This window comes from Camellia sinensis, chromosome 12 (genome assembly GCF_055761805.1).
Source record: "Camellia sinensis isolate YWXY chromosome 12, ASM5576180v1, whole genome shotgun sequence".
Taxonomy (NCBI): Eukaryota; Viridiplantae; Streptophyta; class Magnoliopsida; order Ericales; family Theaceae; genus Camellia; species Camellia sinensis.
The window spans coordinates 84,688,764-84,714,502 of record NC_138972.1 but is presented as its reverse complement, the minus strand read 5'-3'; positions in this window follow the sequence as shown (position 1 = coordinate 84,714,502).

The window sequence follows — 25,739 nt, the reverse complement described above, 5'->3', positions numbered from 1 at the left end:
ACTGCTACTCAAACCTTTGGCTTCTGCTCATAATTTTTGCTACTCAAACCTTTTCAACGAATAATTTGGAAATGATTTAAGTTAGAAGAATTTTGAAAATGTTGCTGCTTATGTCAAGGATAATTGTTTTTTTTTTGGTGCTAGTTGCTGGCCTTAATATCATTTGATTAGTAATGTTGGGGGTTTTGAACAAGATTTGGTTGACACCTTTTTTTTTTCTTTTTTTTTTTTTGTGGGTTTGCAGCTCAGGTGTTCAATGAAATGTCTAAGTTCACTCAACACCAAATTCTGGGTTTTGTTTTATTTTTTGGTTATTTTTTTGAAGATTGAAAATGGATTTTGGTTCTTAATTAGGTTTTGTGGTGTTTTTTTGTATTCACAGGCACAGTAATACTTGTTTTGTCACGACCCCATTCCGCCCTTAGTAGAATGGTGCCGTGATGGCTAGTAATCCGAGATTACCAAAGGCCAACTTACAAAGATTCACACACAATCAGAGTATACATATGGGGCTTACATGTGCGGAAGTAATAAATTTAAATTTAAATAGTCCATAATAGTTGTGCATAGATCAAATGAAATGACATACATCTTAACATGGTTTTACAACTTGGATACAAATAAAATAAAGTACATATTACATCTTGATCAAAAGGCTTCTGAAGCCGACATATACAAAAGAAATAAGTTACAAACTAAGAAGCATAATCTTCAAGATAATACAAAACATGAATCAAAACATCTTGCACATAACATCTTAGGCGTCACCGCCTTCTTGCTCGCCACCTACATATATATAAAGGGGAGGGTGAGCTTGGATACTCAGTGAATGATATAATTAATAAAGGTTTGAATGAATGATATCCGAGATCTTTATCAAAATAATACATATCATAGCTTGTAACAAAACATGGGATGAATCGAGTTCATCAATCAAATCTTTCAAATCTTCTTGGGATGTTTAATAACATCTACATAATACATGGGGGATGACATTCCAGACAAAATAAGGGAATAATCGACCCGGAATCGATTAGACAAATCCACCCGCACAAGGCCGTCGGTGGGGCCATCCGTACAAGATCGTCGATGGCAGATATCTCTCAAACATGGTGCTACATGGGCTTATAGTCCCCAAACATGGGATGAATCGAGTTCATCAATCAAATCTTTCAAATCTTCTTGGGATGTTTAATAACATCTACATAATACATGGGGGATGACATTCCAGACAAAACAAGGGAATAATCGACCCGGAATCGATAAGACAAATCCACCCGCACAAGGTCGTCGGTGGGGCCATCCGTACAAGACCGTCGATGGCAGAGATCTCTCAAACATGGTGCTACATGGGCTTATAGTCCCCTAGCATGAAAGGACTTTCCAAGAATGTCATCAAAACAAGATAATACTTAATACAAAACTAGGGATAATCATTCATACTTGAACAAATACTTTTCCAAATAAAGCAAAGCCTTATCAAAACTTTATAACGTAGCTTTATTAAAAATACCACTCACATAGCTCTTTGGGTGTAGGGATTAAGGCAAGGATCCAAGACCTACAAATACATAATAAAGTCTACTGAATGCACTTCAAGAAGACAAGAAGGAATGCTCAAAGATGGTTGTGCAATGCATCCTTAAAACAAGCTTTACATGAATGAAAATGATCCCGACATTTCTTTCCAAAACCAAGTCAAGACATAGTAAAACATGCTGGGAGTTAAATCACTGTTTTTCATCTAGGGAAAACATGCTGGGTACCAACAAGTCTTGGAATGGATGTACAGAAATGATCTAGGCAAAAATGACCTAGCTGGGTGAACTCAGGAGGTCTTGGCCGAGGTCCCACACCTCTTGGCCGATGTGTGGTTACCTAGGCTTCGGCGTGCAGTTGCCTGCCGAGGTGTTACAAGGTGTCGGCAAGGGTGTACCATGGTCGGCCTGGGTGTACCATGGTCAGCCTAGGTGTGCAGTGGTTAGCCTAAGTGTGCATGCAAGATAGACTAAGGTGTAAGTGATCATGCAAGGTAGGCCAAGGTGAGATACAATGCTTGGCCTAGGTGTGAGATTTAGGCAAGAGTGGTCTCGGTGACCACACCTAGGGAAATGTGAAGTCTGGAAATCTGGGTTTCCTCCTTGAAGGACATGAAGAACATGAAAGACAAGAACATGAAGAACATGAATGCTAAAATCATAACTTCTTTATTCAAAACCTGAGATTTCATGAGATGAGTTCGAAAACGTGGACCTGGGTACCCATACTTGAAGATCTTATGAAAACAAATACAAAAACATGGATCTTGATTCAAGCTTTCGGATCAAAACATGGTTTTTCTTTAAGAACACATAAACATCACTTTCTCTTTCTAAAATAAACTTTAAATCAATGCACGGCTCATGAATCATGCTAGATCATGCAATGTAATCGGATCAACATAAAGAATAACAAGAGTAGATCAAGAATCTAACCTCAAAACACGGATCTAACGGTTCAAGGTGTGAAGATCAAGCTTGGAATCTAGCTCTCTCCCTCTAAGAACTTCTTCCTCTTTCCTAGAGCTTCTCTCTCTTCAAAGGCAAATATATGACAAATGATATGTTTTCTCTCTCTGTTGGCTGACTTAACCCTCTGCTGGGACACGTGGCATTACTGGATTGGGTTTCCTGAAAAAGGTGACTGAATGACAAGACAAGAGCATGACAAAGGGTGTACAACAAGCAAGGCGACATGGGCACTTCGGCAGGTAATGATCTCGGATTAGGACATAGGCTTCGGCAAGTAAGGTCTCAATGATCTCGGCTAGGAAGGATAACACTTGACCTAGCTGTGCCACACCTCGGCCTAGATATGCCATACCTCGGTCTTGGTCATACCAGTCCCGGAACAAGATCGCTAGGTGCAAGGATCAAAGATCTAGGACGCCTAGATGATAACATCTCGGCCTAGATGATACATATCTTGGCTTAGGTGATGCACACCTCGGCCTAGATGATGACATCTTGCTCAATATGCCAGGGTGAAGGTGGAGGTCAACAAAAGTGGTTCCAAGATGGCCCTAGGTGTTGGCATGACCTAGGCTTAACATGACCTAGGCTTGGCATGACCTAGGCTTAACATGACCTAGGCTTGGCATGACTTAGGCTTGGCATGACCTAGGCTTGACATGACCTAGGCTTGGCATGACCTAGGATTGGCATGACGTAGGCTTGACATGACCTAGTAAGGAACAAAGCATGCATATAACATTTAGGCAAAACATGATAGCATCAACACAAGACAAGAACCTTTACCTAGGCAAAACAAGTCTAAGTCTGCATGTACAAACTTAACACGGTAAAATCATATAAATGCTCATGAACATGACTAAGACAAGAATGTGGGTTATTACAGTTTTGTGTTCTTTCAAAGAACAGCTTCAGCAACATGTTAGAGTCCATGCTGTTAAGTATGTTTGGATTTTCGATGAATGCTCTTGAAATTTTTTTCGATCAAATCCAGGAAAGAATTCTCATCTATATATAAATACATTGTATATGCCCTAATACTACCTTTGTTTTTCATGTTTTATAGCTGAATGTGATCAGATTGAAGTCGAATGTGCCTTTTGTGATTTATTTTCTTGAATTTTTTTTTTATAAATATTATATATGAATTAGTGTGCTTTGTTTGTGGAGTTAAAAAAAAAATGATCAGCTTTATATTTGCTTTTTTAATGTTTGTGTTTTGTGGATACTCTCTCAATCAATTTCTTCTTTTTTGTCATCCAGGTACTTTCTTTATATAAATATATACCACATAGATTACATATATGAAGGTAAGTTTCTTTGCTCCTCATAAATCTGTGTCTTCATTTATTTATTCTAAGTATTTGATATAGATTCAGGTCATTCTTTTCATTTGTCTTGAGATCCTTGATTGACCTCTGATCTATGCATTAGGAAAATTAGGTCTTCATTTATTTGTTCTAAGAACTTTTATTTGATATAGATTTAGGTTGTTCTTTTCATTAGTCATGAGACCTTTGATTTGGAACTCTGATCTATGCTTAGGTAATTTGGGAATTCATTCATTTGTTCTGAGCAACTTCAATTGGATATAATACTTATTAGGACAAATCTACAATGTGTGTGCACCCTTAAAAAGGGTATATCGTAAGAAGATTTACAATTTTTTGTTGTGAAAATTATTAATATTTGTGGTGATTTATGCCAGTTTGTGGTGATTTAGAGTTGAAAATGTCATAAATGTAATCGGAAAAAGGCGTTTGGGGGGTGAAAATGCAAAACAGGCACCGAACCTCAGTTTTAACGTAACGGGAAGCTTCCCGGTGGGAAATGTGACATGTAGGGAAAATGTCATAAACTTAGTCGAAAAAAGGGGTTCGGGGGGCGAAAATGAAAAACAACCCCCAAACCACTATTTTTACGTAATGGGAAGCTTCCCAGTGACAAATGCGACATGTAGGGATAGACAGTACGTAAATAGGACACGTACGTTGGGATTTAGGGTTGAAAATGTCATAAATTTAGTCGAAAAAAGGGGTTCGGGGGGCGAAAATGGAAAACAGCCCCCGAGCCACTATTTTTTTCGTAACGGGAAGCTTCCCAATGATAAATGTGACATGTAGGGACAGACGGTACGTAAATAGGACACCTACGTTGGGAGTTAGAGTTGAAAATATCATAAACTTAGTCGAAAAAAGGGGTTCGGGGGCGAAAATGGAAAACAGCCCCCAAGCCACTGTTTTTTTGTAACGGGAAGCATCCCGGTGAAAAATGTGTCATGTAGGGACAGATGGTACGTAAGTAGGACACGTATGTTGGGAGTTAGAGTTGAAAATGTCATAAACTTAGTCGAAAAAAGGGGTTCGGGGGGCGAAAATGCAAAATAGCCCCCGGACCACTATTTTTTCATAACAGGAAGCTTCCTGGTGACAAATGTGTTATGTAGGGACAGACGGTACGTAAGTAGGACACGTACATTAGGAGTTAGGGTTGAAAATGTCATAAACTTAGTCGAAAAAAGGGGTTCGAGGGGAGAAAGTGGAAAATAACCCCCGAGCCACTGTTTTTTCGTAACAGGAAGCTTCCCGGTGATAAATGTGACATGTAGGGACAGACAGTACGTAAATAGGACACTTACGTTGGGAGTTAGAGTTGAAAATGTTATAAACTTAGTCGAAAAAAGGGGTTCGGGGGGCGAAAATGCAAAACAACCCCCGAACCACTGTTTTTTCGTAACGGGAAGCTTCCCGGTGACAAATGTGTCATGTAGGAACAGACAGTACGTAAGTAGAACACGTACGTTGGGAGTTAAGGTTGAAAATGTCATAAACTTAAATGCAAAAAAGGGGTTCGGAGGGCGAAAATGCAAAACAGCCCTCGAGCCACTGTTTTTTCGTAACGGGAAGCTTCTCGGTGATAAATGTGACATGTAGGGACAGACAGTACGTAAGTAGGACAAGTACGTTGGGAGTTAGAGTTGAAAATGTTATAAACTTAGTCGAAAAAAGGGGTTCGGGGGGCACCATTTTGCAAGAACTAAATGTGATAAAGGATATATCCTGTTGACCTAATCGGTTGGAAATTCGAATAATGGATTTGTAAAGTTCAGCTAAGGTTTAGGCACAATTGTGTGTTTGATCAGTTTAACTATCACCACTGCAAAATGTGCAACAACAGTTGAATAGTAGACAGTTCATAAAACATGGCCTCAAGATTTGGCTGATGGGAGGATAATTCCTCAACAATAGATCAAGGAACTTAGGACTAAAGAAGCTAAGTATTGAAGATACCTATCAAAATTAGATGGTGTTATGGAAGAATAGTTAAGCATAATCTTTTTCAGCTCTTCATGGAGGTCACAAAAGCATAAGCATAGTGAAAATACCATCTTCATGCTAACCAACACAATCTCCTTGCCTTTACAAATTGCTTAATTCAGGTTTCTTTATTGTCGGGCTAGTATTGAGTTTTATGGATACCAGACAAACTCTAATGATGGGTCCTCTTACATTTTTATAACAAATAATTTTTAGATGAAATGGTAAGTACACCCATAATTTCTGTAATTTGGTAATACCTACACAGTTTACTTTCACATTTAACTACTAAAATTTACTTACATAGATTTAGAGATTAAAAAGCTAAAACAAGAACTCATGATGGGTCCTTGTTCGGATGTCTTTCATTAGTTAGTAGCTATTACTCTCTGTCACGACCCAAACTCGGCCCTATGGGTTTAGCACCGTAACCGGCCAGTAATCCAAGATTACCAAAGGCCTGCTTAACAGTAATACAGTAAAACAGAGTACAGGGCCTGGCGGAAGCCAATACAGTAATTAAACAATGTCCAATGAGCTGTGACAGTCTGTATGCCAAAAAGATTTTTCATGCATTCATACATATACAAACAGTACAGTCTATACAAAATTTACAGTCACACAGTATAGGGACCTAATCCCTTGATAACAGTACGGTAAACATTTAGTCTATACAGAACAGTTAGACAGTATGAAGACAGGCGGGGGAAAACAAACAAAACACCCCCAAGCCATAGCATGGCAACTCGGAACCTCGCAGTGAGGCACAAAGGCTGGCTTGACAAAACTGGAGTTACCCTGACGCTCCTAGCTCCGATCTGGTGCCTGTACACCTACATGTATATATGAGCAGTGAGCTAAAGCCCAGTGAATAACATAAAGCGTAAAGGGGTTTAGAATGAATGTCCTTACAGTAATGAAAACAGTTCAATTCAATCAGTATTTCAGTTGTTCAGTACAGTAAACAGTCATATGTAGTACATCCATTAGCATAACAGTAACAGTAGGTCTTGGAAGACCGAACAGTAATGATGGCCATCAGTCAGTAAACAGTAGTGGTTCCACGAGGGAACCGACAGAGATCTCTGTAACAGTAACAGTAACAGTAAACAGTAGGTACTAAGGATGCCACAGTACAGTTCAGAAATAAAGGACATACATTCATTCAGTAATACCAGTTCAGTAAACAGTTCAGTTCAGTATTCAAAAGATATCAGTTGAACATATCTTTACACAATTGTTACTCACAGAGTTTGGGCTACAGTATGCTAGAGCGTGTCTCCCCAGTCGCCAACCCTACACAGTTAACAGGTTGAACACACACTAAGCTACACAGTTGGGAAAGATAACAACTTAATCCCTAATGCCTCGGTGTGTTCTTCATCTATATCCCCAACAAGATGCCTTAAACTAGGCCTAAGAATGCCTAGAATGGGATGAGGATGCAAAGATGTACATTAAAAGCATTTTCAGAAAAACAGAGTCCCGCTCGAGCGCAAGTTTCCCCGCTCGAGCGGTCATGCAACAAAGGTACACGCTCGAGCGTAAACTTACCCGCTCGAGCGTACTGTAAAAGTACTGGATGGGTGAAATCTCCGCTCGACGCCCGCTCGAGCTTGAGACAAGACTCCGCTCGAGCGCCCAATCCTCCGCTCGAGCGGACTGTAAAACAGTGCAGAGAGATGCTGGATGCTCGGATTCCACGCTCGAGCGGCATTTCCCCCGCTCGAGCGGAAGTGCGAAATCTGGAAAACCCAGATTGCACCTCCAAGCTCAAACCAAGTTCAAAAGCATCAAAACTCGACCTCTTGGGCTAAATTTCCAGAAAACACACGTAAACTCATAGTTAAACATGATTCAAAACTCAATTTGAGAAATCAAAGCCCAAGGGTGTTTAATTCAAACCCAATTTCAAACCAATTTTAAATCATTTTCGAGAACAATCTTCAAACATGACATGCATGATCTTAAATCATTTTCAAAGCTTTAATGCTGTTTCAAAAGAGCTCAAGCCTTCAAAAACAAGATGAACTTATGGAGTATGACAAAATTATGAACATGCATGCACCATTATACCGTGAATTCAACTCAAAACTCATTAATTCAAACATGCATGCATGAAATGAGCTTCAATTCACCATTAATGACCCAAATCATGACTTAGCTCCACAATCTAACATGGACCATGCAACAATCAACTCAAAACATGAACAAGAAGACAATGGAGCTACCTTTAGTCTTGTAGTTCAAGAAGGGAGCTCAAATATGCAATCTCCTCAATAATTTCTTCAATTTCCAAACAATTCACAAGCAAAATTGAGATGAAATCAACTCCTCAAGTCTCTCTCTCTCTAAGGTCGGCTAGAACAAGAAGAAAATGGCTGATGAAATGTTCTTCAAGTGTGTACATAAGGCTCAAGTGTGTGTATTGAGTGGGCCACTAAGGGTGGCAATTTGGTAAATAAGCCTAACTCTTTAATTAGCTTATTTAATCTAATTTAATCATACCTAATCGGTTTTCAGATAATTATACCATAAAATTACATTAATTATGAGGATCATAAAACACTGACCAATTCCGGATTCGGTCGCCGATAAGGCCTTCAATTAGCAGTTTAAACATATAAGCATGAACATATAATCATACAGTCAAACAGATAGAATGCAATTCAAACAGATATATTCACTCAATTCAGTTTCAATTTCGGGCAGTCAGTTCAGTACCTTAATCAGTTCAATTCTCAGTCAGTTATCAGTCATTATCAGTTCCGTTTATTAGTAATCGGTGATTATCGGTAATCAATCAGTCATTAATCAGTAAACAGTATGAGGGTTGTTACAGTCTCCCCTCCTTATAAAGAGTTTAGTCCTCTAAACTCGAGTTACCTTCATTCTAGAAGAAAACAGGATTCAGTGGAAACAGTTCAGGATATCTTTTGGCCATGTCATCTTCCCTTTCCCAAGTGGCATACATACCACCATGGTTCTGCCAGTCAACTTTTACTAGCGGGATCTCTTTGTTCCTCAGTTTCTTGATCCGTCGGTTTACAATCTGTATAGGCCGTTCCTCGTAAGTGTAGTCATCATTCAACACTATCCGAGTAGGCTCAATCACATGGAAGGGATCCCGGAGGTAGTCTCTCAACATGGAAATGTGGAAGACGTTATGCATATGCTCCATTTCAAGAGGGAGCGCAACTTGATACGCCACCGGATTAATTTTCTCAATAATCTCAAACGGTCCGACGTATCTTGGTGCTAACTTGCCTTTGACTCCAAAACGAGTCTGGCCTTTCGTTGGTGTCACTTTCACAAACACGTGATCACCCACTTCATACTCTCTGTCTCGTCTTCTAACATCTGCATAGCTTTTCTGTCTACTCTGTGCAGTTTTCAGTCTCTGTTGTATCAGTTTCACTTTTTCAGTTGTTTCATACACAATCTCGGGCCCAAGCAAAGGCCCATCTCCGACTTCTGCCCAGCAAATCGGAGATCTACATTTTTTGTCATACAATGCCTCGAAAGGCGCCATACCAATACTCGAATGGTAGCTATTGTTGTAGGCGAATTCAACTAATGGCAAATGACTTTCCCAATCTCCCTGAAAATCAAGGACACACATTCTCAGTAAATCCTCCAGAGTTTGGATGGTCCTTTCTGATTGGCCATCTGTCTGAGGATGATAGGCACTACTCAGTCTCAGTTCGGTACCCAGTGCAACTTGTAGGCTTTGCCAAAACCTCGATGTAAACTTCGAATCCCTGTCAGAAACAATAGACACAGGCACTCCATGCAGTCTAACAATTTCATCAATATAGATGACAGCCAATTTGTCCGCATTATAAATCGTCTTGACAGGTAAAAAGTGAGCAGATTTGGTTAGTCTATCAACAATAACCCAAATTGAATCCATACCTTTTCTGGAACGAGGCAATCCTATAATAAAATCCATCGTGACATTTCCATTCCGGTATGGGTAAGGGTTGCAATAAGCCTGCGGGTCGTTGATGTTCAGCTTTGACTTGTTGGCAATGAAGACATTTGGACACAAAGTCAGCAATTTCTTTCTTCATTCCCGGCCACCAGAAATTCGGTTTCAGATCTTGGTACATTTTCGTATTTCCCGGGTGAATAGAAAATCTTGAGTTGTGGCCCTCTTGCAGAACTCTTCTTTTCAGTTCAGTATCATTCGGTACACACAGTCTTTCATGAAATTTCAGTACATTGTTCTCAAATTTGAATCCCGGTCTCGGTTTAGATTCTCTTCCTTCGATGATCTTCTTCAAGAAGTCATCCAGTTGCTGTTTCTCTTTAATTTCTTCAATCAGTGCCGGTTGAGCAGAAATAGCAGCTAAGGTTCCACCTTGTTCTCGTAAAACAATTTCAATTTCAGATTTTTCAAGGTCACAAAGCAACTCTTTCTGTCCGGTGAGCAAACATGCTAGATTTCCAATCGATTTCCGGCTCAATGCATCGGTAACGGTATTGGCTTTTCCTGGATGGTACAATACCTATAGGTCATAGTCTTTAATCAGTTCCAGCCATCTCCGCTGTCTCATGTTCAGTTCTTTCTATGTGAAGAAATATTTTAAACTCTTGTGGTCGGTGTATACTTCACATGTCACCCCGTACAGATAGTGACGCCAGATTTTCAGTGCAAATACTACTGCAGCAAGTTCCAGATCATGGGTCGGGTAGTTCTTTTCATGCGGTCTCAGTTGACGGGAAGCATAAGCAATAACTTTCCCATTCTGCATTAACACACACCCCAAACCCTTATGAGAAGCATCACTAAATACAGTATAGCCATCCGTACCTGAAGGTAAGGTAAGAACTGGTGTAGTCACTAATCGAGTTTTCAGCTCCTGGAAAGCAGATTCTCTTTGGTCAGTCCAGTCAAATGATGTCCCCTTTTGAGTTAACTGAGTCAATGGTAGGGCAATTTTGGAGAAATCTTTGACAAATCTTCTGTAATATCCAGCCAGTCCCAAAAAGCTTCGGACTTCAGTCACATTTGTCGGTCTAGGCCAGTTCACTACAGCTTCAATTTTCTGCGGATCAACAGAAATTCCATTTTTGCTAACAACATGCCCCAAAAACATAACATGGTCAAGCCAAAATTCACATTTAGACAGTTTAGCATACAGTTTCTGTTCTCTTAAGGTTTGTAGGGCAAGTCTCAGATGATGTTCATGCTGTTCTATACTTTTGGAGTAAATCAATATGTCATCGATAAATGCAACAATAAAGTCATCAAGGTAAGGTTTAAAAATTCTGTTCATGAGGTCCATAAAAGCAGCAGGGGCATTCGTGACTCCGAATGGCATAACTAAAAATTCATAATGGCCATACCTCGTTCTAAAAGCAGTTTTATCAATGTCTTCTGGTTTAACCTTCAGTTGATGATACCCCGATCTGAGATCGATTTTGGAAAACACTTGTGCACCCTGTAACTGATCAAATAAATCATCAATGCGCGGTAATGGGTATTTATTCTTTACAGTTACCTTATTCAGTTCACGATAGTCTATACACAGTCTCAGTGAGCCGTCTTTCTTCTTTACGAACAAGACAGGTGCACCCCATGGTGAAGTACTGGGCCTGATAAACTTCTTATCCAGCAGTTCCTGCAGTTGTACTTTCAGTTCTTTCAGTTCAGTTGGAGCCATTCGGTAAGGAGCTTTAGAAACCGGCTGTGTTCCGGGAATCACATCAACAGTAAATTCAATCTCCCTGTCAGTCAAATCCCCTGGCAGATCATCTGGAAAAACATCTGGGAATTCTCTGACTATAGGAATACAGTTCACATTAACATTATCATCAGTAGATACAGTCAGTACAGAACACAAATATCCCTTACAGCCCTTTCTAATCAGTTTAACAGCCTTCACAGATGAAATCAGATACGGGGGAGGTACTACTCCAACCCCATTAAACACAGATTCAGGCAGACCAGGTGGACGGAAAACAACTTGCTTGGTCACACAGTCAATAGTGGCATGATATTTTGTTAACCAGTCCATTCCCAATATAACATCAAAATGATCAATGTTCAATGGCAGTAAATCAATAAACAGATGCATATCCCCAACAATAATTTCACATGCGGGGTACATATAAGCACATGTCATGGATCCCCCTACGGGTGATGATACGGCTAACAGATAGTTCATGGGTTCTAAGGGTCTATTCAATTTCCGTGAGAAAGCATGCGATACATAAGAATGCGTAGACCCCGAATCAATCAATACATATGCATTTTGTGTACAAATAGAGAGAATACCTGACACAACGGTCTCGGTATTCTGCACATCTCCCGGTACTAGTGCGAACACTCGGCCTTGCCTCACAGGCTCTTTCCCGGTAGCCTTAGGGTTCAGTTTTGGTGGAGCGTTTGATGCTGCGCCGCTGGCTGCAGCTTTGCTATTGCCTTGAGGAGCAGAAGGACAATCTTTAACCATGTGGTCCACCTTGCCACACCTGTAACAGGCTCCAGATAATTTGTGACAAACCCCCTTGTGCTTCTTGCCACACTCAGGACAGGGTGGTATGAACCCACTCCCTTGGCTGGGGCTAGTTGTCGACCCCGTATTCTGTTTCTTGTTGGCCGGGTTGTGCTTGCCTTTCTTGAATTTGAAACCCTGCCTTTTACCATGCCATTCAGTTGTTGGTGTTTCAGATTGTTTCACTGCTGCAATGTTCGACTCGGCCATCAATGCCCGGTCGAGAACACTCACAAAAGTCGGTAGTTTCAACACATTTATTCGGTCAAGAATTGCAACATTAAGGCCACCTTCAAATTTCTTGGCCTTCTTATACTCAGTATCCACCATATGCGGTGCATAACGGGCAAGTTCAGTAAATTTTGTTTCGTATTCGGCAACCGACGTGGTGCCCTGTTTCAGTTGTTCAAACTCAGTTACTTTCCTATCCCTGACACATTGTGGGAAGTACTTTTCAAAGAAGGACTCCTTGAACTGAGCCCAAGTCATAACAGTATTTGTATCACGGATCAACATCCACCACCTTCTAGCCTCTTCTTGTAGGGTGAAAGTAGCTAACAATACTTTGTTCGCTTCTGAGCACGGAAACACTTCGAATAATTTTTCTGTTTCCAGAACCCAAGCTTCAGCTTTTAACGGTTCAAGGCCTCCCTGAAAGGATGGCGGTTTCATTTTGCTGAACTTCTGGGTCAGAGCAATTATATCCCCATCATTCACATTCACATTAGGTTCCGGTTGTACCGGAGGAGGAGGAGGTGAGGGCTGTTGGTTCTGTTGATCAAGTCTAGCAGTTATCAGTTCCATCATTCTTTCCATTCTTTCCATTCTTGCCTCAGTAGATGAGGACTCAAGTTCATTTGCATTGTCCATTTCACTATAAGTAGTTATAACAGTTTTAAGCATAAGCAGTCATTGTTTCACAGTTTAACACATTAGCATGTATTCAGTCAAAACTCAGTCACAACATAACCACACACTTATCATGCTCGTGAGATGCCCTAATTACGTTTCTAGGACACCCTATAGCTCATCTGGACACGTGTGTGCGGTATAACTCGTGGTAAGTATCGCTCTGATACCACTCTGTCACGACCCAAACCCGGCCCTATGGGTTTAGCACCGTAACCGGCCAGTAATCCGAGATTACCGAAGGCCTACTTAACAGTAATACAGTAAAACAGAGTACAGGGCCTGGCGGAAGCCAATACAGTAATTAAACAATGTCCAATGAACTGTGACAGTCTGTATGCCAAAAAGATTTTTCATGCATTCATACATATACAAACAGTACAGTCTATACAAAATTTACAGTCACACAGTATAGGGACCTAATCCCTTGATAACAGTACGGTAAACATTTAGTCTATACAGAACAGTTAGACAGTATGAAGACAGGCGGGGGAAAACAAACAAAACACCCCCAAGCCATAGCATGGCAACTCGGAACCTCGCAGTGAGGCACAAAGGCTGGCTTGACAAAACTGGAGTTACCCTGACGCTCCTAGCTCCGATCTGGTGCCTGTACACCTACATGTATATATGAGCAGTGAGCTAAAGCCCAGTGAATAACATAAAGCGTAAAGGGGTTTAGAATGAATGTCCTTACAGTAATGAAAACAGTTCAATTCAATCAGTATTTCAGTTGTTCAGTACAGTAAACAGTCATATGTGGTACATCCATTAGCATAACAGTAACAGTAGGTCTTGGAAGACCGAACAGTAATGATGGCCATCAGTCAGTAAACAGTAGTGGTTCCACGAGGGAACCGACAGAGATCTCTGTAATAGTAACAGTAACAGTAAACAGTAGGTACTAAGGATGCCACAGTACAGTTCAGAAATAAAGGACATACATTCATTCAATAATACCAGTTCAGTAAACAGTTCAGTTCAGTATTCAAAAGATATCAGTTGAACATATCTTTACACAATTGTTACTCACAGAGTTTGGGCTACAGTATGCTAGAGCGTGTCTCCCCAGTCGCCAACCCTACACAGTTAACAGGTTGAACACACACTAAGCTACACAGTTGGGAAAGATAACAACTTAATCCCTAATGCCTCGGTGTGTTCTTCATCTATATCCTCAACAAGATGCCTTAAACTAGGCCTAAGAATGCCTAGAATGGGATGAGGATGCAAAGATGTACATTAAAAGCATTTTCAGAAAAACAGAGTCCCGCTCGAGCGCAAGTTTCCCCGCTCGAGCGGTCATGCAACAAAGGTACACGCTCGAGCGTAAACTTACCCGCTCGAGCGTACTGTAAAAGTACTGGATGGGTGAAATCTCCGCTCGACGCCCGCTCGAGCTTGAGACAAGACTCCGCTCGAGCGCCCAATCCTCCGCTCGAGCGGACTGTAAAACAGTGCAGAGAGATGCTGGATGCTCGGATTCCACGCTCGAGCGGCATTTCCCCCGCTCGAGCGGAAGTGCGAAATCTGGAAAACCTAGATTGCACCTCCAAGCTCAAACCAAGTTCAAAAGCATCAAAACTCGACCTCTTGGGCTAAATTTCCAGAAAACACACGTAAACTCATAGTTAAACATGATTCAAAACTCAATTTGAGAAATCAAAGCCCAAGGGTGTTTAATTCAAACCCAATTTCAAACCAATTTTAAATCATTTTCGAGAACAATCTTCAAACATGACATGCATGATCTTAAATCATTTTCAAAGCTTTAATGCTGTTTCAAAAGAGCTCAAGCCTTCAAAAACAAGATGAACTTATGGAGTATGACAAAATTATGAACATGCATGCACCATTATACCGTGAATTCAACTCAAAACTCATTAATTCAAACATGCATGCATGAAATGAGCTTCAATTCACCATTAATGACCCAAATCATGACTTAGCTCCACAATCTAACATGGACCATGCAACAATCAACTCAAAACATGAACAAGAAGACAATGGAGCTACCTTTAGTCTTGTAGTTCAAGAAGGGAGCTCAAATATGCAATCTCCTCAACAATTTCTTCAATTTCCAAACAATTCACAAGCAAAATTGAGATGAAATCAACTCCTCAAGTCTCTCTCTCTCTAAGGTCGGCTAGAACAAGAAGAAAATGGCTGATGAAATGTTCTTCAAGTGTGTACATAAGGCTCAAGTGTGTGTATTGAGTGGGCCACTAAGGGTGGCAATTTGGTAAATAAGCCTAACTCTTTAATTAGCTTATTTAATCTAATTTAATCATACCTAATCGGTTTTCAGATAATTATACCATAAAATTACATTAATTATGAGGATCATAAAACACTGACCAATTCCGGATTCGGTCGCCGATAAGGCCTTCAATTAGCAGTTTAAACATATAAGCATGAACAGATAATCATACAGTCAAACAGATAGAATGCAATTCAAACAGATATATTCACTCAATTCAGTTTCAATTTAGGGCAATCAGTTCAGTACCTTAATCAGTTCAATTCTCAGTCAGTTATCAGTCATTATCAGTTCCGTTTATTAGTAATCGGTGATTATCGGTAATCAATCGGTCATTAATCAGTAAACAGTATGAGGGTTGTTACACTCTCCTTGTCTTTTAATGTTTGAAATTATTACAATATATATATGTCATCCAGAAGTGCCTCTATACGCACCAAACTAATGATTTTTTTTATTTTTTTGCAGATGTTTTTGGACATAAAAATGTGGATATGTTTTTTTTGACAAGTACGGGAGGGCATTGTTTTTATATCTCTATTCGTATATATAGTGGTTTGTTCAAATTACCTTTTTGGTGTGGTAAATATCAACTAAGTTGGCATGGTAGAAATTAACATAGCACGTGGTACAAAATAGTTTTGGGGCAGTACATCATATAATTTTTGTTGTGGTACAGAAGTTTTAAGTGTACAATTAATTTGGTTATTCCTGTATTATGTATGGAATTAAATTATTGACGTTGGATTAGACTTGGTTCTTATGGAATTTGTAATATATATAATTGGAAGTTCAATATTAATTATTTGGATGGTTGGAACTGAAATGTGTGCACGTTGTTGAATGCTTGATAACATATTTAGTGTTGATGGATTATATTGTTTATACAGGGTACAGGTTGTATTAATAATGGATACAGGTTGTTTAGAATTTTTTTTTTTAAAAAAAAACACGTTAAAATATTTAGCCACCAAATATTTTGGTAGCCAAATACGTAATCAAATGTTTTGGTGACTAATAATTTAGTGGCAAAAACACAACCCAAAAAGTTTTTGTGACCAAATAATTAGTAGCTAAAACAATTGAGAATGAGAGAAAGAAACTATGAGCCACTAAATTTGTTAGTCACGGAAAAAAAATGGTATCATTTGGCGACTAAAACATTTGGTGGCAAAAAGTGAAGAAGTGAATGTTAAGAGGCTTTTCGCTACGAAACTTTTAGTGGGCAAAAGTTACAACGACAAAAATTACTTAGTCGCTAAAAATATGTATTCTATTGGTGACCAAAATGTTTGGCCTATAATAGTCGTTCTCATTTTATGGTAGCACTTTTAGTGACTAACAATTTAGTCGCCGAAATCATGTTTTGCCGACTAAACAATGTTTCGTAGCCAAATGTGTACTTTCGGTGACCAATTCTTTAGTAGCTAAAAGTGACACCTTTCCCGACCACACGAATTTTAGTAGCCAAAAGTCTCATTCGGCGACTAAAGGCTTTAGTGGTGGAAACATAACATTTGTGGACTAAACAAATTTAGTAGCGAAATGTAGTCACTTTCGGCGACCAAACAAAGTTTAGTCGCCAATACTATCGCTGACAGGGTATAGACGACGAGTTTGGCGACAAGAAATTTTAGTCGCTAAATCGTTTCAGCGACCAAATATTAGACTTTTGACGACCAATATTTTAGTAGTCAAAAGTGACATTTCTTGTAGTATTTGTTGGGTTTTTAGTGATTTTGAAATAATGTGTCACAATATTAACATCGTGTGACATTTATCATATTATCTCATAAAAAATAGCATAAAAATTAAGTTGAAATACTATGTATATTTGTCCGAGTACTAAAATAATTTGACCTATGGTAGGGCAGGATATCATATGATTCACCTCAGTCCTCACTGTCAAAAAATAGATTTTCTCTCAGTCTCTCTCTCTCTCCAAAGGAAAGTAAAATGTTGGAGGAAAAAACAGATGGCAGAAACATTCTGTGGGTGGTGGGAGAGAAGGTCACTACCATAGCATAGATGTATTATTGGTGGTCCTTAAAGGGAAGGGATACCTGTAAGGGGCTGGCTTCCCTTTTGTCTATGATTGGATTGGAGGATATTGTTAAATTTGTGAGGACTTAACACGGGTCTCGTTTCGATAATCTGAACCATTTAATATGTAGAACTCGTCAAATATTATATGCATTAAAAAAATCACGTTGATCGAATATCAATAGCTATGTGATAAAATCAGTTTTGTATAAAAACAATGGGCTTTGACAAAATAAACGGTTGACAGAAATCTGATCCAATGAGATAACTATCGATATCCGATCAATGTGATTTTTTATTGTCATATAGTACTTGACGAGTTTTACACATTGAACAATTCGGATTATCGAAATGGAACCCGTGGTGACCTCTCACGGGCCAAACAGTATTCTCTAGTCCGATGACGGACTAGAGAAAGCCCTACTTGTGATATCCATTATTTGATCTCCCCATAACTAAACTTGGATCACCATACACAATTGCAATTTCTTTTCTATTCTTATCTTAAAATTATTTATGAAAAAAAGAAAAAAAAAAAAGAAAGAAAGAAAGTTGGACTCAATAAGATAAGCCCATAAATAATTGGAGAGATTCATACGCTAATTTCTTAATGAGGTACAGAAGTAAAAAGATTCTTTTGTATAAAATCTAGTATTAGAGATTTAGTGAAACATATATACAAAAGAAAAATATTTTGGACCTCTAATTCTTGAGTTTTAAAGTCAGCTCTAATAAGATGACAGTAGACCCCAATCCACTGTGATGTGATATTTTGGTCTTAATTTTTTTTTTTCTCTTTACCATGTCATTAGTATTCTATTAAAGTACCAAAATTAGTACACTGAATCATTACTATATAAAAAATGGGGCACGACTTATTAGTCAAATTTAGCTGAAACCAATTTCAACCAACCACCTGAGCTCCAATAACTTAAGCCTCCTGATATTTTTAACTTGTAACTTCTCCTATGTGAGGCCTCTGTCAATCCTCTGCTGTTTCTACAATTTGATTACAGATAATTCGCACGAGATTCTCTATTTTTAATTTTTTTATTATTTTATTTCAATGTAACATTAACTATTAAATTATGCTGGTCTGTAAATTCTCTCGTCGTTTTGTTTCAATTTATTCCTTCAACAGTTAATTGTATGTAAAATTTAAGTCTCCAAATTTCTACATGTAACAGTGATAAATAAATATTTTTTTATTGATATAAACGAATGCGTTTAGAAGAGTCAAAATGGATTAATAATTAAAACAATTTAATTTAACTCAATCATTTAATAAGAGCATTGACATAGTCTCAATAGTTTACAATAGTTTATTAGTTTTTAAAATATTTTAGCCATTCTGATTCTTTTATTTTTGGATTAATTACACTTTTTATCCTTATAATTTAACTGAAATTTTATTTTAGTTCTTATAGTTTCAACACGAACAATTTGGTTCATATACTTTAAATATAATTTCAATTTGATTCCTCTGTTATTAATTTTGTCTACGTATATATCTTAGAAAATTGACAAGAGTTCCAAAATTGTTAATGTTAACCTCCAATTTAGACGAAAGGATCAAATTAAAACTAAATTGAAATTGTATAGACCAATTAAATTCAAGTTGAAACTACAAGCCCTAAAGTGAAATTTGAGTGCTACATGGGTGAAAGGTGTAATTAAGCCTTTATTTTTTTGGAGGTGGATTTCCTTCGGTCTAGGCGCTATTTGAGGTCGTGAGGCTTAATAGGGTGTTGTTTTAATTATTCAAACTGTTCATTTTGTCAAGTGTTTTGTATATTTTATTAAAAAAAAATTTAGATTGATCCGATCATCGTAATCTATTTAATTTATTGTGTTTGTCACAAAAAAAATAAATTGTTTATTTTTAAAAACAAAATTTTCACCTATTTTTTTTGATGATAAACGTAATAAATTAAATAGGTTACGAACGACTTAACTTTTTGTGTGGATGAAATATACGAATAGTCTGACAAAATAAGCAGTTTGAATAATCAAAACGAGACCCGTGATGAGTCTCATGTGCCCAACCAACATCCTCCAATCCAAATACTAGAGAGAATTCTCCTCCTATATTTTTTAAGTATGTTTATTGAGTGAAGTGATAATAAAAGAATTTATTAATAAAATAAAGTTAGAATAGTGAGTCTACGGTAATTCTATCATATTAGAATGTCTACTATATACACGTTATGATATTTATGATATTAATATCACAAATATGATGGTACAAATGTTATAAGTAAATCAATTTATGTCATAACTAAAAACAAAAAAACATAGCTAACTTGTTTATTTAACAAAACTTTTAATAGTGATGGTAGTTGTTGTTGTTGTAGTGATAGTAGTAATGGTTTTGGTGAAGGAGAGGGTTCCTTGCTTTGTTATGTATTTTTTTAAAAATCTAATCTTGTGTTCAACAAACCCAACAATCAATATTTAACCCATATAGATTTGGATGGATTTTATTAGGCCAACTCATGATCTCAGGTTAAATTTGTAACGTATAATTTATAATAAATTATATTAATCTCTTTTGAAATTAAAAAAAAAAATACAATATATATTATAGTTTTAACATAATTACACCGACTTTTCTTTTGTAAGACTAAATAGATCAGAATTAATGTAAATAATGTAAAGATACAACAATAAGTAAATACATATACATTTTAGTGTAAAATATATGATAATATCATTTTTCATCTATATAACTAATGAACTATCGATTAAAATAAACCAAAGTAGTATGTGAATTATTAAGAGAACTCAATATAATTAAGTTAAAATTATAAAACTTATTATATAGTTTTCAAGTCTCAAAAGAAGTCAATACAATTTATCCTACGATTTACTTTAATGTTGAAATAATATTTTAGGATGAAGAATCTTTAGCCCTAATAAAAATCATACTATGGGAGTTTGGAACCCCGAAAGCAAGCCGCAATTTCATGGAGAGATCATAGCATAATATACTATACTCCATTGCTTGTGCTGTCTCTTCCTATAAACAAGGGTTTTCTTTTTTAATTTTCTTTTTTAATCTCAACATTATTAAATAAATTAAATGGATTCTAACCATTCGCATTCAAAAGTTTTTGGATTAGCAAGGCCGGCTTTAGGCACAAGCCGGCCAGGTCGCCCCTTTAGGTCCTTGAAAATTGACCCAAAAAAAAAACAAAAAAATTCATAATTTTATTAGCTATTATATTAACCTATATAAAATTAAAAAAAAAATCTTACTAGAATTTAATGGGCATAAACAAAATTCAGTTGTGATTTAAAACTAATAAATGATCAATGTCGTAAATTATTTAAAACTAATATATAGTTGTTTTTTTATCGAAAGAAACCAAAAAATTTATTGATGTGATGAATTGTTTAAAATTATTGAATGGTTATATTCAAATGTATGGATTATGTACAGAATATGATTGATTATATTACTTACAGTTGCTCTTTTCAAATGCTAAAAAAATGATATTTAAGTGATTTTTGTTACAGTTTGTTTACTTTTTATTTGATACTTTAGTTTAGATTATTTTGATCATTTTTCTTATTGTAAATTTTAATATATATTTAAGTAAATTTTAATATAATTTTTTTGGATCAATAATAGATATGTAATGGAGGTAACCTTTTATGAGTACAGTCAAATACCAAGAAGAAAAAAAAAAAGTTAAACATATAATTATTATTTTTTTAAATATGTATGAAAAGTTCTCTATTAAAAAGTTTACTTTAGGCTCCTAAGAAGTTAGAGCAGGCATGTGAATTAGGCTAAGTTTGGGAAGACTAAAAAAGTGCACTTTTTGTCTTTTTAGACTAAAAAATTGAGGTTGAAAATATGGATGTTTGGGTTAACTTTTTGACTTTTTATTGAAAAATGTGTAATAAAAAATTGTAAAAATTGATTTGTAGAGAAAAATTTGAATTGGGAGTTGTGCAGCCGTAATTGTTGACTTTTGGTGAATAGTGTTAACTTTTTAGCTTTTTGAGTAACTTTTTGACTTTTTGGCTTATTTGGGACTTCCCAAACTTAGCCTATATGATCATCTAGGCTCTAATATCTGAACCAAGATTCTCTGTCTGTGTGAGGAACCTTCTAAATCTTGTGCCAAGCCATTTTAAATTCAATGATCGATAAAGTTTAATATTAAATTAAACATAAATTATATTGACCTTTCTAACTATATTTATTCCATTTTTATTTTGTTCTACAGGGTTGGTTTGAAGAAAATGAATTTGATTTCTTTACCTTTATCAGTTGACACGGCACTCCCTATTTTATTTTCTTAAAAAATCACAATGTTTAATAATGTAATAAAATTTTTGTATCTTAAATTTCACATGATCTATCAATAAAACAGTTAATTTCGAGTTCGAAACCTCTTTAACTTGGCACCATGTGTGCTTGCTTCATGATTTTCTGTTCTTAAATTATTGTTGTTATTATTATTATTATATTCTAAACGCTCACAATTAATTATTTTATTTCTCTATTTTAAAATGCACATTGAATTACAATTCTCAACAAAACTTCATACATTAGGAATGATTAGGTACACCTATGTCCATGAAATTAATTTGTCCTTATTCAATCAATCGTAATCACGTGACAATCAGAACCATCCATTTGCTTCGGGAAATGAAATGTGTTAATTCGTACCAATATCAACCATCCGATAGGACCACTTTCAATTTCAAGGACGGAATAATAAGTTTTGTGATGGTGCATGATTAGTTGATATAGTCAATTTGGTAAAAATGTAGTATGCTACACCTGATCATTTCTGTTTGGGACAAACAAACAAACACTCTGCAGGTTTAATTTGTCAAAAACCTTGAAGTAATCCATTACATTTTCTTATGTAAGTGGTCTTGGGCGTTGGATCATTAGAAAGATAATTGACTCATAAATGAGAACTTCAGTTTCCGAGAAAATTAAAAATTTTCTTCCTGAAAGGGGTGTGATCAAATAGTCTAGAAGTTGGTGTTTTCCCCGAATTTACCTTTGGTTTTGGGTTGATTTGCATTAAATGCCCTTCTAATTGGCCATCACCTTAATTTATTGAGAAATTTTATATACACAAAATTAAATTAGGAAAAAAAATTAAAATTAAAATGTCCACCACAAGTGTACGGGAAAGAAATACGCCTTCTCGTATAATCCTGTTGACCAAGTCCACGCTCCTCCATACGACGTCGCTTTGTCACTTGAAAACACAAACGTGAGCTAGCCGGCGGATGTGTGCCGGAAACCTCTCCGATGCCTAAGTCAGTGGGCTTGACAAATAGACAAAGCTCTATGTTCTCAGAAAACAAAATTGCGTTGTGTTCAATTACCTCCTCCAATGTGATATTTGTGAGCTTTTATAAGTTTCTTGTGGCACAATCCTAGTAGGACTTTTATTCCTCCATGCAGAGTCCTCCTAGGATTCATACTCCTAAGGATAATGCTTATGCTTTTACATCCTCCCCACTGCTTAAACCAAGTGGGATGGTTTTTACTTTGGACGAACTACTATATGACCGAAATAAGCTTGGCTATGCAGAGCCACTGAGTAAACCGAACTATTCTTAGTTCGGTTCCACCTTTAATTCTATCCTTATTTCGGTTTTCTCATGTACAACCAATGGTGCGGTCTTAGACCGAACCAATGACTTTCGGCCGGTATGACTCCAAGACCGGCATAACTCTAAGTCGTTCCTGGACCGAAGTATCTTTATAATTCCTGAGCCGAAGTAATTTTACCTCCCTGGCCGGAGTAACTTTGTTTCTCCTAGGCCGGAGTAACCTTGCCTCTCCTGGGCCGGAGTAACCTTTTGCATTTTTATTGAGCCAGAGTAATCATTACGGCCTTTTTACTTAGTCCTTCGCACTTTGGGCCACAAAGCCCAACTCGCAGCTCGGCCCAATTTTTCTCAAAAATTACCCTCTCAACAAGCATTACCTATCAAACACAAATGCTCTCTTAAATTGAGATAGTCAATATGAAAAAAAAACCAACCCAAAACTATATTATAGTAGTAAAAGTGCAGCTTTATTTGCTTAAAGAGTATAATGCCAACAACACAATCGATTGTTACTAGCCCAAATCGCGCCTTCGTCATGACAAGATGCTAGTCTAAACTCAAACCTAACAATCCCAGCCTTTGCCTGCAACCAGTACATGAGTTAAGAACATAAAACTTGCTATAATATAAGATGCATAAACTGCAATAAATGGTTTTGAGAAAAATAGTTTTTTCTAAAAAAAATTGGTCTATTTTTTAAATGGGACCCATGCATCAAACTTGGCAGGTCTATGTGGCAACACATTCTTTGCCACGTAATGATTCACATCGTATATTTGGTTGTTCAAAACTATTATCAGGTAAATGGAAAATCAATACCAAAATGAGATCCATGGAAATTGTATTTGGTGGGATTTCGGTAAGGGATAGAGAAAAGGCTTATCCCACATTGCTTGAGTAGTCAAACATGGTGTGGGTTTATAAACCTTGAGGTTGCATTTTGGGGAGAGTCCAAGAGACACCCAAGTTTTGTAGAGGGAGATGTTATGGGGAAAATGGGCTTTGACTTATTGGACCCAAAATTACCATCTGCCCACTCAAATATTTTTTGGCTAAAAACATTTGAATTTTATTTTTCTAAAATTAAATTCTTAGCGTTTGGAATTTGAATTTGAATTTGAAATTCAAAATAAATACCGAAATGGCCCCAACTTTTTTGAACATTGGCAGTTTAGTCCAATGCACCTTTCCCTCCAACCCAAACAGATTCTTTACCTATTCAAATCCAACATGAACAAGTTCTTTACTTGTTCAATATCCCAAACAGGTTCTTTACATGTTCAACTCTGTCCTGAATAGCCACCAAGTTTCCTATAAATAGACAAGTCCTACATTTGGTTTTTCATTCAATTTTCGTTCTTCTTTCTGCTTTTGCTTCCTGCATTTTGCTGCATAAATTTTCTGTAAAAAAGAGTATAAATACAAAGTGTGTTCCCTGGACATTTTGTTTGTAGTGCTGCTACTAATTGTCGTCAATCATTTTATCCTGAGAGATAGATATCACATTCTGAAAGTACCGCGGAGAGGATGAATATATCTTAAAGAAACAGTGTTAAACACTGAACTTGATTGAATTTTCAAGAATTTGAATTTTCGAGAAAGTAATACTATAAGTAGGCTATTTATTTATTGTCCTTCAGATTTTGTTTTGTTTTTATAACAAAAGTAAGAATCTGTTTTGTTTATTTTTATTGTTTATATTTTGTTCCGATTTTAGTAATCAAATAGAATATCTTATTTCTTAATTTATTTTTTTAATACAGTAAAGATTGGCTTACATAAACCCTTTAAAAAAAAAAATTTAATATGCAAAGACACAAATTAATAAAATTCATAAATTAAACTAAAGTCGTATAGTACTATAATGAATTCAAATAATTTATCATAGCCCATGCAATAAAAGGGAAGTGATTTACACCCTTACGGCCTTGTTATTAATTTGATTGTCATAAGGCATCATGAGTCATGACAGTGCATCAATGCCTAAATTAAATAAATTGTCCTTCCCATTTATGCCTACCCAGCAGCAGCAGTGTTAAATTACTTGCTCAAAATTAAAATATTTCACATAAAAAGGTGGGTGGATCGTGAGGCCGTATCATCTTTAATTTTTTGGAATTAGTAATGAGTCGAATCTAGTCACGTAATAAATTATTTAAATTTTATTTAAAAATTTAATAAATTTTAAATCTAGTCAAGGCTGTGTTTGGTTGTCTTCTCAAATCATGATTCTGCACCTTGATTCAAGTATGGTGTTTGGTAGGAGTTTTGGAATCACGTTTCCAAAACTCTGCAGAGAGCTCTGTCTCAACCGTGCTTTTCAGAATTTTTTTTTTGAAAATTTTGCCTGACCGGTCGTCCGGCCGGTTGACTGGCCGGTTGACCGGAATAGTGATTTTTTTTTTTTGCAATTTATATGTTAATTTTTATATAATCAAAAAACACATTTTCTGAAATTTTTAAAATTTTTTATGTGTTTTAAAATAATTTTGAGTTGTATGTTTAGTTATGAATTGTAAATTTTTGTATCAAATATCAAATGTCACATCAATAATTCCCCACTCAAATCAAAACTCTTTTCAAAACTATTTTCAAAACTCTTTAC